Genomic DNA, 15,174 nt, shown 5'->3' with positions numbered 1-15,174 from the left:
TATATGCACTCAATGAATAGTCTTAGTTGGCCTACAGGTAAAAGATCTGAGCCAGTCTGCTTTCCACCAAGTGTCAAAGATAAATAAAGAGAGTGAGGGAGAAAGGTAGGGGAGGGGGAGGAAGACAGAAAGCAAGCAGAATGGATTCCTAGGTAGAGACAGGAATGGAAGGGAGCACACACCTATTTCCTTACTCTTTCAGTAACCTTGCTCAAAAAAAAAAAAAAAAAAAAAGAAGCCAACTTTTTTTTTCACATAAAAACTCTATTATTAGAGGAAGAAAATGACCGGCAAAAAGTGCCAGTTGCTTCAGATTTCCCTGAAGTTTCTGAGGCCCTCAATACTCCGCTGAGACACCTCCTGTGAGACTCTCTCAGATGTGACATGAGCTCTTACACTGATTTCCAATAGTCCTTTGTCTCTCAAAATCACTGTGATTGCATCTTCTTTCTTTCTTTTTCTCTTCCCTTTTTTGACTCAAAGGTCTGTAATGCCATTCTCCTATGCTTCCAGTACCCCACTCCCTCCATCCATCTTCACTTGACTTTCTTCCTGTCTCTACCAGGAGTGTAGAAAATCTAAGTGGAAAACAGTGGGTGGATGGGAGAAAGTGGAAAAATGACATAAAACATTAGAGAAGTAATAATATAATATGAAAATCACCTGAGAGGAGACTTCAGCGTCTCCAGGTGCAGTCAGATTACTTGTCCATTGAAAGCAGGTTCACCTGATGTCCTGCCAACTTGGCATTTGAGCCCAGACAGCCCGAGCTGGCCACCACTGCAGACCCCACAGGAAGTGTGACCGCACAGTGGTTTCATCTTATCCAGTAAAGTTATTGCCCCATGATTGGGTCTCATAAGCCATGTGGGCACTTTTTAATTATCTTCTGATCTGAGTAACTTAACTCATAGATAGACCCAATGGGATCTTTTCTCAAATTATCAGGGAGAACAGCTGAAAAGTTACCTTTGAAACCAAAGCAAACCATTCCTCTGCTCCAGAAAAGGCAAGAGCATACAGAGCTGCCACTTCCCTGATTTGGTCATGGCTCTGCCAGCCATTCAGCGGTTCCTCAGAGCGCATGGAGGCAGCCAAGGAGTGCCCAGTGCCTGGGACACCTGACGTAAAGCAGCCACAGTTCCTGCGCCTTCAACATACTGTAGATCTTCAAAAGGCTCCAGTTAAAAGGCACGAGAATATCAGACACACACATCAGAACACTCTCAAAAGTGAAAACAGGGGTTTCGAATTCTTCAAGTTTCTTCATTGTACTTTTCTATATTGACAAGTTCTTTTATAATGCTTTACCCTCTTTACCTAAATAAATCTTTATTTTAGAAGTGACTACAAAACACTCCCTGAGCTAAACGGAACTGTCGCTTGGATTCTCTGCCATTTTGCCTCTTCACACCACTGATCCCGCCACCAAGCGGATAAGGGAAGTCAGGCTGCTTGTGATGGTAACCGCGATCCTAACTCTCTCAAGTCTTGCTGTTTTAGGAACCTACAGAGTTTTGGAAAAAATGGATTCCATTGAAGCAAAAAGCAAAGCCCTCTTATGAGGATAATTATTCTGTCCAGCTCTCGTTTTGCACAAGTCTTTCTCTGCACTGACATTTCCCTGAGAGTGGCAAAGTCTTCAGCTCAATGTCAAGTGCAGCGAAGCCTTCTATTTTCCTTAAAGCAAAAAGGTTTCAAATGTATTTTACCATCCTGACAGCAGTGACAAATGGGACTTGAACTCAAATGGATTACAGATGGCCTTTCTGAACCACATAAAACTCCATGCAAATAGAGAGCCGCCAACATTTTTTTTTGAAATGTCAGACATACTCATAGGGTTTTTTGACATTTGTTTAAAAAATAAAAAACAATTGCCAGCTCCCCTTTCTTCATTACCTTTTCCACTGCCTAAGGGTGGTGGAGTGATGCAGGATGCACAGCAAGAAGGGGCCCAGAGAGGAAGCAGAGTCAGGGAAACGGGAGGTTCCTTGAGCAGGTGGGGTGCCGAGTCTACAGAACAGTCAGTCCGCAATGCAAGCAAATGCTGCTGCTAGTCTGAGCAGTGGATCGACAGAGGTCAGACCTCTTTTTATGCAAAGGTCCAGATGACAAATATTTCAGGCTTTGTGGGCCATGGGGCCTCAGCTGTAATGATTCTACTCTGCCTTTGCAGCATGAAGGCAGCCATGACACTCTGCAAATGATGGGCATGGCTCTGCCCAATAAAACCTTTCTTACAAAAATAGGGAGGTGGCTAGCCTGACCATGTGGTGGCACAGTGGATAGATCATCGGACTGGGATGCAGAGGTCTCAGGTTTGAGACCTCAAGGTCACCGGCTTGAGCGTGGGCTCATCTGGTTTGAGCAAGGCTCAGCAGCTTGAGCCCAAGGTCACTGGCTTGAGCAAGGGGTCAATCAGTTTGCTGCAGCCCCCTAACCAAGGCACATATGAGAAACCAATCAATAAACAACTAAGGTGCCACAATGAAGAATTGATGTTTCTCATCTCTTTCCCTTTCTGTCTATTTGTCCTTATCTGCCCGCTCTCTGTCTGTCTCTGTCAAAATAATAATAATAATAATAATAATAATAAGAAGAAGAAGAAGAAGAAGAAGAAGGAGGTTGCTAGATTTGCCCTGCAGGCCAGATTTGCAGACCCCTGAATTAGGATGTGACTGGCATTTAAAAAATAGTGCTTAGCAAGGAACAGTTGTAGAGTAAGGGTTCAAAAAACACCATTCCCCAGAAACTTCTATGGGGCAGAGCAGCTGGGGCAGGTTGGGAGGCCTCCTGTGGGAGCGGGTGTTAACCCTTTCATTGTTGGATGTGGGGAGAGGGAACTTCCAGATGAGGGGCTGCGAAGGCTGTCAGGGGCTTCAGGGAAGTGGCTAACTCCAACCAGAATAAAAAGTGTATCAACATGTTAACAACTAAGAGGGCTGTGCTGGATGCTGGCGAGTACCAGCTAATAACACCTGTATGCAGCCTGCATTCAGACCACACTACAAGGAAGGCTCTGGCTGATTGGCTCAGTGGTAGAGCATCAACTCAAAGTATGGATGTCTCAGGTTCAATTCCTGGCCAGGGCACACAGGAGAAGCGTCCATCTGCTTCTTCACTCCTTCCCCTCTCCTTCCTCTCTGTCTCTCTCCCCCTCCCACAGCCAAGGCTCCACTGGAGCAAAGTTGGCCTGGGCGCTGAGGATGGCTCCATGGCCTCCGCCTCAGGTGCGAGAATGGCTCTGGTTGCAGCAGAGCAACACCCAGATGGGCAGAGCATCGCCCCCTGGTGGGTATGCCGGTGGATCCTGGTCAGGCACATGCGGGAGTCTGTCTCTCTGCCTCCCCGTGTCTCATTCAGAAAAAAAAAAAAAAGATACCACTTCAAGGAAAAAATTAAGAAAAAACAGGAAGCCTTTCACAGATGTGAGATTTTTTTTCTCTAAACCTCTCCTCCAATCCCATAATAGCTCCAAACAAAAAATAACCAATACATGTACTAGCAGCAAGATAAAAGGCCACAAGAAGACAATACTATTAGTAAGCTCCAAGGTCATTTTAAAGTAGGAAGAACAAATAGGTGCAGCGAAGTGCCTCCAGTAGGGCTCACTCTAATGACTTGGCTACATTGCTCAGTCATTGGCCTAGCATTAAATTCAGGGAGAGCACAGAGGCTTGCCGCCCCTGGCTGGTGGGGCTTCTGCAGAGATAGTGCTCTGAGGAAACCTGCAGCAGAGGAAGAAATCGTCTGGAAACAACACCTCCCCCCACTCCAGGTGCTCAGGACCCTCCTCATATTCTTCCTTCCAACACACACATGTACACACATGGCCCAACTAACCAATGACTTTCCTCTCCCTATATGCCCTCACACAGCTACCATTAGAAAGTTATTAGTCAGCTAATTCAGGCTACGGTGTTAATGAATAACTGCATGTTCTTTTACCTCTCAGAGGTTTAAGAATTTTTCAGAAGAGGATGCGGAGTGAGCAATTCCTTTACCCAAATGAAAGTGTGTGTGGAGGATAAGCAGATAGTTATCGTCCGGGAGGCTCTCCTGAAAACATGCTGCCTTGACAACTGCTGATTCTTTCCTGGAAAAAGGAATGGTAGAAATCTTGAATTTTTATTTCAATTGAAGTCCTTGTCCTGATACCCAGATGTCCAGAACATCAAGAAATTTGGAACAAATTACATCCTGCACACAGGTGCCCCACCCATCTCTTACCTTTTGAAGAGGATTGTATGTTAAAGTCACTCAGGACTGCGTGGGGTACACTATGAACACGGAGACTTGTTACTGGGCTGGGATTGTGCAGCTTAGGGGCACAAAGGGAAAAAGAGCTTTCTCAGTGACCCCTGGGCTACTGGGGATAGCTCCCAGGAAGCCCTGCTAATCCTGAGGGTCCCTGTCCTATCTCTGGTTCCATATGAATGCATTTCCATTAATGTGCCTTTTGTAGAATTCATCTTGAGTCGACAGACAACCAAGCAGTTTCTTTGCAACTGTAATCTATTAAAAAGGAAAAGAGAAAGGTCAGAGCCACTGCACATGGCCTCTAGTCAAAAAAGCAAGATTGAGGCGGAACTTCCGGTCCCCAGACCCACAACTTCTATGCTGTCCTGCTCAGCCTGACCCTAATCTTTAAACATACAAGCTAGAGGCAGTTTAAGGTCGGTTGAGGCCCCAGGTGCAGAAGAAAATATTGGGCCCCTTAAAAAAGAGAAAGAGACAGGGAAAATAAAAACACATGTTAACCATATTTTAAAATAAATAAAAAATATTATGTACTATTAATGTTAAAATTGCACATCTGAAACCAAACTTGGTTTCATTAGAAAATAGTGTAAAGTTGGTGTTTTGCGGGACCCTTCAGAAGTCAGGGCCCATGGCATGCACCTGGTCTGCCCACCGTTAAATCTGCCTCTGATACAAGCTGCAACTCTTTAAAACGTGTAGCCTTCAGCTGAGCACGTTTAGTCAGCAAAAGGAATTCGAAGCCCCTGGCTCCATGCACTTCAACAGCAGTGACCTTAGAGGCAACCAGAGAGGATGTGCTTCTAGGACCCTATTTCCTGGTAAATGCATTGAAAGCCTCAGAGTTTGGGCTAATAAAATCCTCACTGAAAACTTTCTCTCTGACCTTACCTGAAGAGCTGCAGAGTGGTTTTAAAGCCTTGTGCAAAGCCTTTTCACAGAGCCATTTAGTTCAGCTAAAGGGGTGGGGGTGGTGGTGGCAAGGGGCGCTTTTCCATTTCAAACCATGGCAGAGCAGGAAGTAAACCACTATCAGCAAGGCAATTACATTGCTGGCTTCTCCAGCCAACCCCTGAAAATGAGGAGCAGGCTGGAGTCAAGGCTGCGCCCCTTGATAGAGTATGATAATCTACCACCATAGGCAAGAGGATCATTTTCTAATTAAACTCTCCTTCACCTCCCAGAAGAAGTCCTGCCCAGTTAAGAGCCCCAGGACCAAATGAGTTGCACAGCTGAGAGAGAGAGAATTGGGGGAAAAAAAAAAAAAAAGCCCATGAATGGGAGCTTCAGTTCCTCGGAGGGATCGCATGTGAAATGCCTCCATGTGGAGAGCCAGCAATGAGGGAGAGAGGCACAGGCATCGGGGCGCCCTCTACAGGCCGGCGGCTGCCTGGCCCAGCCTCCCTACGGCCGCAGCGTGCACATTACGGGGTGGTGTGAACAGGGACATTTGAAAGTACTCAGGAACTCTGTTATTGCTGGAATTCAAGGGAGGGACCAAAATGAGTCTGAAGTTTGTGGCGCGCATGAGCCTGGAAGGGAAACGGAGGCCTGTGCTGCAGCTGAGCATACACATGGCCCAGCCCTGGCCGGGAACCTGGCTGAGCCTCTCTGAGACCCAGAGGCAGCCTCCGCAGCGTTGATAGGTTTCACCGTTGGCCGGGGTCTCTGCCCCTTTCAGGGTTTACTTCACCTGCTCCATGCCCCAGACCCTCTCTGTACAGTTACCTTCTGAGCTCCTCTTCTTAAGCAAGACTCTGTGGGGCAGCTGTGTTAGGCTTGCACCCAGGGTTACCAGGTGTAATAAGCGCTTTGCTTGATTAATGCGTGAGCTCGTGACAGCATCACGGGTGTATGGCCCATGTAAGGCTATGGGTGCTTGCACTGGGGGGACTGCAGATGGCAGACTGCCTGTCTGCCACTGTGAGGAGCCATTTGGCTGTTTGCCTGAGAGGCGGTTTCCCCTGCCTGTGTGCTTGTCCGCTGTTGTGAGGCTCTGTTAAACGGAAAGGCCCAACCCTTTCCGGCTCCGCAGTTTTCACTGTCAGCCCGAATCCAATGTGAACCTGCCTGGCCTTAGCCACCTGCATTACAGACCCCAAGCACAGAAGGCTCTCCCCTTCTCCATCAGAACAGTCTCTGAAGCAGTATTTCTCCCAAGACCTTGTTCTCCATCAGCAAGTTTTCCTGATCAGCTAACCTGTTAATAAAAATGAGGCTAACTTTCTCCTGTTAAATACTTGTATATTAGCAGGGTCTTCCAAAATCAATGCCTGAACCAAAAGTTGTGGCTCAAATGTTCATACTGCAAGCACCTACTCAGATGAAGAAGAGAGAGAATTGGTACAGTCGCCTGTCATAGCCAAAACTCAGGGGTCATGCATGAAGCAGGGACACATTTTTTTGTCACCTGAGCATTACTGAGCCTCGTCTTCTCTTACTGGGGGTGGGGATAGAAAATATCATCTGTAACACCAGTGACCGAGTCCAGGCAGGTTCACATTGGATTCGGGTTCGCAGTAGGAAAACTGCAGAGCCGGAAAGGGTTGAGCCATTCCGTTTAATAAAGTCTCACAACGGCGGACAAGCACACAGGCAGGGGAACCACCTCTCAAGCAAACAAACTGAAAAATGGGCCCTCACTGTGGCAGGCAGGCAATCCGCCACCCCAAACCCTCCATCGCTCTAGAGCACAGCACCCACAGTCTTATATAGGCTATACACATGTGCCTCTGCCACGTGCTCATGCACTAATCAGGCAAAAGGCTTGCAACCGGTAAACCAGCAAGCAAGCCCAACACAGCGGCCCCACAATACACAAATAATTTTATTGAAACTGAGTGAATACCACAACAACCTTCCCAGATTGGGGGCCACCTCCTCATACCATTTCCCAGTCTTAAAGCATAGGAATTGTTTTATAGTAAGTCACTTTTATGTAGAAATCTGACTCTCCCATCATGGACTAGACTATTTGCAGACTTTCACATTTTAGATATTTCTTTATGGTTGTTCTCTCCTTTCTGTCCCTACTCAGGGACCGTAGTACTTTCCTCTGACCAATACCAAAGAATGATCCCAAACGATGGGCATACTATAGGGGAAGGGGTGGTGAGCTCAGAGCTATTGTCATCAGCCCTAGGGTGCTGTCCCTCACCACAGGGTGGTGGATGGTCTTCTCCCAATATCTGGGTGTGGGGCTGGTACGAAAGGCAAGGGAGATTAGATGGAGTAGAGAGTAGGGGCAACTCCCCATAGACACAGGCATCCACAGCCCTTTCTGAATCCATCCTACCCCCTCTCAACTGGGGGGAGTGGGGAAGGACGACATCAAAGGACAACAACTAGTTGCAGTGGAGAGGGATCCGCCTATTCCTGGGCAGAGGAAGAAGCCTCCCACACCAGTCCCTACTCTTATTCACAGCCAGCAGACTGTCCATCTATCTGGGAGTGGGAAATACATGGGCAGGTAGGCAGGAAGAACCAGGCTGGTGCTACCCCTAGCCTCTGTCCAACAGAGAAGGAATCAAGGTAGCCCCACCTGTGTACAGCTCCCACAGCCCAGGGGCTGGGCAAGGCAGGCCTCACTTAGAAAGTGCTATAGCCTCTAGTACAGTTGCTCTAGGCAAGCTTGGAAGAAAGCAGGTCAGGCAAGGGCACAGGAACCAGGCATTCCCAATGCGCATGTACCCTGCTGGCTGGTGACTCTGCTGTTAGCCCTGGCCAGCCACCAGCCACCTCTTGTCCGCAGACAAACCAGTATCCAACCCACACTGCCCAGCTCACAGCTGGAGGTTCCCGGCCGGTGGACTTTATTCAGGGTTGTGGCTTTAGCTAGATTCCTCATGGAAGCAAACACCTTCAGCTGAGGGTTTCTTGCAGAGGCAGGAGGTGCTGGCCTGCCACACCCAGGCTCACACCACACAGAGAATCTCAGGGAAATCTACTTCATGCCACTCTGAGGAATCAGGTTTCAGGCTCCAGCCTCAGCTTGGCAACCTCTGCCCGTTCTTGGTGACACCTGTCTCCTCATAGGGTTTGTGACTCTGCCCGGGAGAGTCTCCTTCATATCACAATGCTTATAACTAAATTTACTGCAAGAGAGCCTAGAACAGCAACATTGTAAAAATAAATAACTAGCCTGAGCAGGCAGTGGTACAGTAGATAGAGCATTGACCTGGGGTGCTGAAGACCCAGGTTCGAAACACCAAGGTTGCTAGCTTGAGCACAAGTTCATCAGGCTTGATTGCGGGGTCGCTGGCTTGAGCATGGGATCATAGACACAACCCCATGGTTGCTGGCTTGAGCCCAAAAGTTGCTGGCTTGAAGTGCAAGGTTGCTGGCTTGAGCAAAGGGTTACAGGCTTGGTTGCAGACCCCCCTACCCAATCAAGCACACATGAGAAAACAATCAGTGAACAACTAAGGTGCTTCAACTATGAGTTGATGCTTATCTCTTTCCCTTCCTATCTGTCTGTCACTGTCTGTCTGTCTCTCTCTCTCTCTCATAAATAAATAAATAAATAAATAAATAAATAAATAAATAAAAGCTGAGAACCAGTTGAATTACTTCAGTAAGATTTCTCTCTTCCCCTCACCTCTTTAGAATGTGTAACAATTTTTCCGCAATCATTTTTAAAAATCAAGCACAAGTCCATTTCTTCTGACTGCAGAAGGCAGAGTCTGAGGCATGTCAGATGCAGGCTGGGGAAAAGGGGAAGGACAGCCCGGGGTGAAGGAGGGAGGGAGGGAAAGTTGGAAGAAACGCCTCTCTCTTTCCAATGCAGCCCGGAGGGCAAGGCCCAGGTCTCTGGAACCCAGGCATGCTCCTCAATGTAGAGCACGAAATCCTTTTGAACGAGTTTAGGGGGTGCTGATGAAGTGCACAGAGGTGAAAATGAAGCAACACAAACTGCGTTGCCAGCCACTCTCTCTCCCACCCTGTCTTCATCTATTCCATCCAAACAGCATCAGTCAAATGTGGAAGTATAAATCGGAAACAAGAAAAACTACTTGACAGAAATACCTATCCATAAGTGCTGACCTTGAAATATTCAAAATAGGGTTGAATACCACCCACTTCTACCAAAGAGCTTGATGAGTTCTTGTCTTCTGGGCCTACTCCACGAAATAGGGTGCCCCATTAAGTTCTACATTCATAGGGTTTTAAGACTGTTTCTTGTTAAGTCTCTGTTAGAGTATCTGAATAAATCATTTCTTCCTCATTTCTCATGCTTAGCAGGTTAACTATCTTACTAATGAACGTGAGAATCAACTTAAAACGAGTAAAACCCAGACTTATTTTTAGTAGGGAAGTCTGAGTTTGCCTTACAAGGGTGCCGCCTCGTGTCTGTCTGTGGAACTGCACCCAATTATTTGTCGGGATCCGGAAGAGCCTTTATGCAATGCTAATGTGTGTATATAGACATGTTTTTGCCAATCAAATTAAATTGTCACTGATTTATGTATATGTCAAATATGTGTTCACATTGAAATTGTGCCTGAGATATAAAGATCACAGTTTAAAATATAGCAAATCTTTTAAAATCACACATTTACTGGAAAAGTAATTTCCAACAAAACACTGATAAAATTTTCAGTCATTAGCATATTGAGCCTAAACTATCAGTTGTTAAAGAATTGCCTCAATTCTCTCGAAAAATATTTGTGGGTTTTTCTAGGTAAAAACAAACAAACAGTATTTCTTATACAGCACGTATGAATAATAATGACACATACTTGTTGCACACTAACTACATGCTTGACATTGTATTAAACACAGTGCCTACATTATTCCCATTTAATTCACACTTTACATTTTACAAAGTGCTTACAGCAGCACCTGGCATGTAGTGAATGTGTAAGTGATATTATATAAATACTACTACCTTGGAGGGTAGGTGTTATCATCCCTGTCTGCATATAAGAAGCCCATATTTAGGGAGTTAAGTCCCTTGCTCAGGGTTACACACTTATAGGTAGTATAGCCAGCTCCAGGCCAAGTAGTGCAGACTCCCGAGGCATGCACCCTGCGGGTTTGCCTCTCCTGTATACTTCTCCATATGTGTTCCCTGTAGCAGTCTTCTTGGGCTCCTCTAACAAAGCACCACAGACTGGGTGGATTAACCAACTGAAGTTTGTTTTTTCACACACAACTCTGGAGGCTAGATGTCTAAGATTCAGATGTTGGCAGGGTTTATTTCTCCTGCAAATTTGCAGATATGCTGGTAAACTACCATAACTATACCTAAATATTTTTCACCCTAAGAGGTAACTGTTGCCTGACCTGTGGTGGCGCAGTGGATAGAGCATCAACCTGTAAGGCTGTGGCTGCTGATTGAAACCCTGAGCTTGCTGGGTCAAGGAACATACAACAAACAATCAATGAACAACTAAAGTGAATCACCTACAAGTTGATACTTGTCATTGCTTCCCCCTTTCTTTTTAAAGCAGTAAATAAAGTCTTTGAAAGAGAAAAAAAAGAGGCAACTCTTGTCCTGCCCCATCTTCTTTCTGCATGTCCCCTCCCCATGGCATATTTTACTTATAACCAAGACAGTCATCCCACCCATTATACTTGCTTCCTGGCTCTGACACTTTACGCTGTGACCAGACATGTCTGATTTATCTGCAATGCACTCATGCCTCCTCATTCACAGTAGAGCTGTGCTTTTCTTTTTTTTTTTTTTTTTTTTAACAAAACCATAATCTTCAAAGTAGCCTGTTTGTCTGGCTATGTGCTACTTCCCACAATAGTCGATACTGATCCAGAAGCCTTTTGGAAATTCTTTCTTACGTTACCTCCAAGGCTTGTAGCATATGTTCTTTTGTCTATCCTAATTCATGGAAAATTAGTTTCTATAAAGACTTTGGTGACTGAGAACAGCAAAATAAAATTTGCAGGTAAAGTTGGGAGAATATGCTTGTTACAAATACTTTTTCACCCCCAAGTTAACATAAAGCATTGAGGATGAATTTTTTTTAAGTGTTTGGTTCATAATACTAGTTCTGCAGGTAGAAAAGGAATTCCTAGTATGTTTTAGGCAACACCAACAGTACAATAAATATGTACCATTGATCCCATGGGGGTCTCTCAAGAAGACAACTGCTTGGATCAACAGTCTGTAGCAAATGCATAACATCAGGAGTTCAGGACATACCAGACACTGGGGCTCCCAACTTGCTCCCCTGCTCACCCACAAATTAACAGCCTGCAAGCCCAGAAAGGGGCAAGACTTTTGGAACTGTAAGACCTACAATAGAATTGTCAGAACCACATGGAAATAACTCCATAATGTATAGAGTACTATGAGGTTTTATTTAACACAAAAAATAAATGCCATCTTGAGGAGAAAAAAACACTACCATTCACAACCACTCCAAGGTCACTTTTTCCATCTATTCTTGGGTAGAAATTTGTGCAAAAAAAAAATCAGGCTTAATACTTTATAGATATGTCATTTTTGAGATATTTGAAAAGTGGCTGGCATAGGAAAGTTCTCATAAATGGTGGCTGTTGTTGTTAAGCTTCCTATCACCTATGCTGAGCTGGGTTGAATTATTATCTCTGGCCTTAAAAAGAGACTGTGTCTGGCCAGAGATACCTTCACAGCTTCCAGAGAATGTGGGGAGCTGCCACAGAGAGAGGGAAAAGAAGGAAAATATCTCCAGTTTTCTCCACTCCCTCTGCCTCCTGGATGACCCTGCTGCTTCCCTGGTGGCCCCACCGTGCAGCATGCCTCTTCCTCAGGAACTCACATTCACAGCCTTGCCCTTGGGAGCCACATTTACCACTCGCTGTTGGTAGTTCCCATGGTAATTCTCTTTGGTCATTTTTTCTGTTAGTTGCTCTGATTAAGTCCAAGTACTACATCACTACATGCTTCTCAGACTGGAGGATGCACAGCCCCAGTTCTGTGGCAGGAGGCAGCAAAGTAGAGTATTTGAGATGTCTTTCTGGACCATCCAGCTTATTAGGAGGTTTGGAAGAATCTGGTACTTTAATCAGAACCACCTTCCCCCCCCCCCAAACATAGGGAAAGAGCTGGGGTGAAGAGAAGGGCCCCAAGAAAAACACTTCAGTCTCTGAAGTTTCCCCCAGGTAGGGGTATAGAGGTAAGCCTGAAGGAGGGCGGCTCCTCCTTCTGTCCCTGGGAAGTGGGGGCTCCCACCGTCCTCCAGACTCACCAGGTATTGTGAGTAGACGCTTCTGAAAATCACGGAGATGCCAGGTGCCCCCCGGTTTGAATTCCGCGCAGAGAACACTGAGGCAGTCTGCACACTTCCATCGCCCACCGGACCAACTCCTCCCGCCAGCGATCCCTCACACACAGGTGTGCTTTCTCATCGCCCAACCCACGGGTGTTTGCTTCCAGCCTGTAGCTGGCCTCCCATGCCATGCGGCCGGCCTCACTGGTGCTCAGAATTTAAACTGCAAAGCCCGTGGCCTCGCCGACAATCTTAGTGGTCCTGCCTTGGCCATTCACAATGTAAAAGTGACATTGACTTTATATGGGTCCAGTGACCAAGCCACTGCTTGGCGATGGCCTACCACAGATGTGTCTTAACAATAAAGTTCAGGAACCTGCTAGCCAGCCCCTGCCAGCCCTGGCTGTGCCCAGAAAAGGATGGCTCACTCCCTCAGGATGCCGGCATTTAGAGAGTATTCCTTATGGGCTCCCTCTGGGATTCCACTGCTGCTGCCTGGTGCTGTGGGGGCACGGGAAGCCCCAAGGGCCACACTGGGGGGCCGGGCTGCACATGGTGGTCCTCATCCCCAGGCCGGCTGAGGGGCTGACAAGCTCTTTGACCCTTGGGCCTTCTGGCCCTCTGACTGAAACCTGGGGGTGGAGGAAGGACTACGGCTACTGGAGCCTAGGTAAGGGAAGGGCCTTACCGTGAAGGTGCTGCCCTCCACCTTGGGTCTTGGTGCTCAGAATCAGGAACATGGCCATCAGTCTGTCTAACTGCTGCATATTATCCATAGCCTGGGTCTGGTCCTGCTCAAACCTCAGGCTCATCATTACCTGAGTCACACAGCGGTCCATGCTGTCCCTGGGCGGCTCTCTGTGAGGTCTGAGCTCCTCCTTCTGGCCCATGATTAGCCTGGGTCCCTCATTAATTCTCAAGTCCTCTGTCACTGGGGTCAAGAATCATTAATTTCTTTAAGAACTTTTCACACTGAAAGACAGGACATCGGCGGCATGGTAAGGCCTGCTTAGGAACTACTGCTGTAGCGTCCAGAAGGCCTCTCCCATGAAAGACAGGGCCTAGTGATCAGCTTATACAGAACCACAGTCTCTTTTTAAGGCCAGAGATAATAATTCAACCCAGCTCAGCATAGGTGATAGGAAGCTTAACAACAACAGCCACCATTTATGAGAACTTTCCTATGCCAGCCACTTTTCAAATATCTCAAAAATGACATATCTATAAAGTATAAAGCCTGACTTTTTTTTTTTTTTGCACAAATTTCTACCCAAGAATAGATGGAAAAAGTGACCTTGGAGTGGTTGTGAATGGTAGTGTTTTTTTCTCCTCAAGATGGTATTTATTTTCTGTGTTAAATAAAACCTCATAGTACTCTATACATTATCTCACAGACTATGGAGTTATTTCCATGTGGTTCTGACAATTCTATTGTAGGTCTTACAGTTCCAAAAGTCTTGCCCCTTTCTGAGCTTGCAGGCTGTTAATTTGTGGGTGAGCAGGGGAGCAAGTTGGGAGCCCCAGTGTCTAGTATGTCCTGAACTCTTGATGTTATGCATTTGCTACAGACTGTTGATCCAAGCAGTTGTCTTCTTGAGAGACCCCCATGGGATCAATGGTACATATTTATTGTACTGTTGGTGTTGCCTAAAACATACTAGGAATTCCTTTTCTACCTGCAGAACTAGTATTATGAACCAAACACTTAAAAAAAATTCATCCTCAATGCTTTATGATAACTTGGGGGTGAAAAAGTGTTTGTAACAAGCATATTCTCCCAACTTTACCTGCAAGGCTTGTAGCATATGTTCTTTTGTCTATCCTAATTCATGGAAAATTAGTTTCTATAAAGATTTTGGTGACTGAGAGCAGCATTTTTCAGGTTGGAATGAAAGTACTCTAGACAGTAATTCAAAACCTTATGAAGAACTAAAGATCTCTATTAAAAGTAAATGCACTGACAATTATATAAGCAGATATTATTGTAACTTTGATTTGTAGCTTGACTTTTTGTATTCTACTTAATTTAATAGACTAATGTATTAAAGAAACAATTGTTAGTCTGTGTTTTTGGACACTGCATAAAGATATAATTTTGTAACATCAATAACTAACTGGGTGAAGTTAGAGCTGTGTAGGAACAGACTTTTTATATGTTCTTGAAGTTAAGCTGGTACAAATTCACATAAGAATGTTACAACTTTAGGATGTTAAGTCATCAAGGTGACTAAAATATATTTATCACATATATTTTGTCTTCATCTGTGGTTCCTGGCTCACAGCACCTAAAACTCTTGGAATTTCCTGAGTGGTAAGACCAATGGGAGTATCTTTTATTGTATTATTTGATCTCTTGTCCTCAGTTGCTGAAATTACTTCAGAACCATAAAGGTGAAATGAGTTTCTTGTTAGTCATAATAATCCCCTTTCTGCCACAACCGGCTTTATGTTCATAAGGTGACTTTTGAAAATCACCTAAGGATGAGAGGGCCTGGAAAACCAGTCATGAAGAGAGGGTTGGAACTTTCAGTCCCACCCCCCCTGATTTCCAGGAGGGGGAAGTGTGAAGGATGTTGACTAAATCACCAATGGTCAATTAGTTACTCAATCATGACTATGTAATAAGGCCTTCAAGAAAGAAGAGGGCTCAAGAAGCTTCATGTTGGAGAGCTGGAATGCTTCTATATGCCACAGTGACAGGTGC

The 15,174-nt window shown here is 45.6% G+C and overlaps 1 pseudogene; it reads right to left on the bottom strand.

Annotated features, from left to right (window-relative positions):
* LOC136335530 (urotensin-2 receptor-like) overlaps positions 1-13,360 on the bottom strand; it is a 167,913-nt pseudogene extending 154,553 nt beyond the window's left edge.
* Positions 13,361-15,174: the final 1,814 nt, after the last annotated feature.

The sequence above is a fragment of the Saccopteryx bilineata genome, chromosome 4 (assembly GCF_036850765.1).
Source record: "Saccopteryx bilineata isolate mSacBil1 chromosome 4, mSacBil1_pri_phased_curated, whole genome shotgun sequence".
Lineage (NCBI taxonomy): Eukaryota > Metazoa > Chordata > Mammalia > Chiroptera > Emballonuridae > Saccopteryx > Saccopteryx bilineata.
Note: the sequence above shows the minus strand (reverse complement) of the source record. Positions and strands in the feature narration are given on the sequence as shown.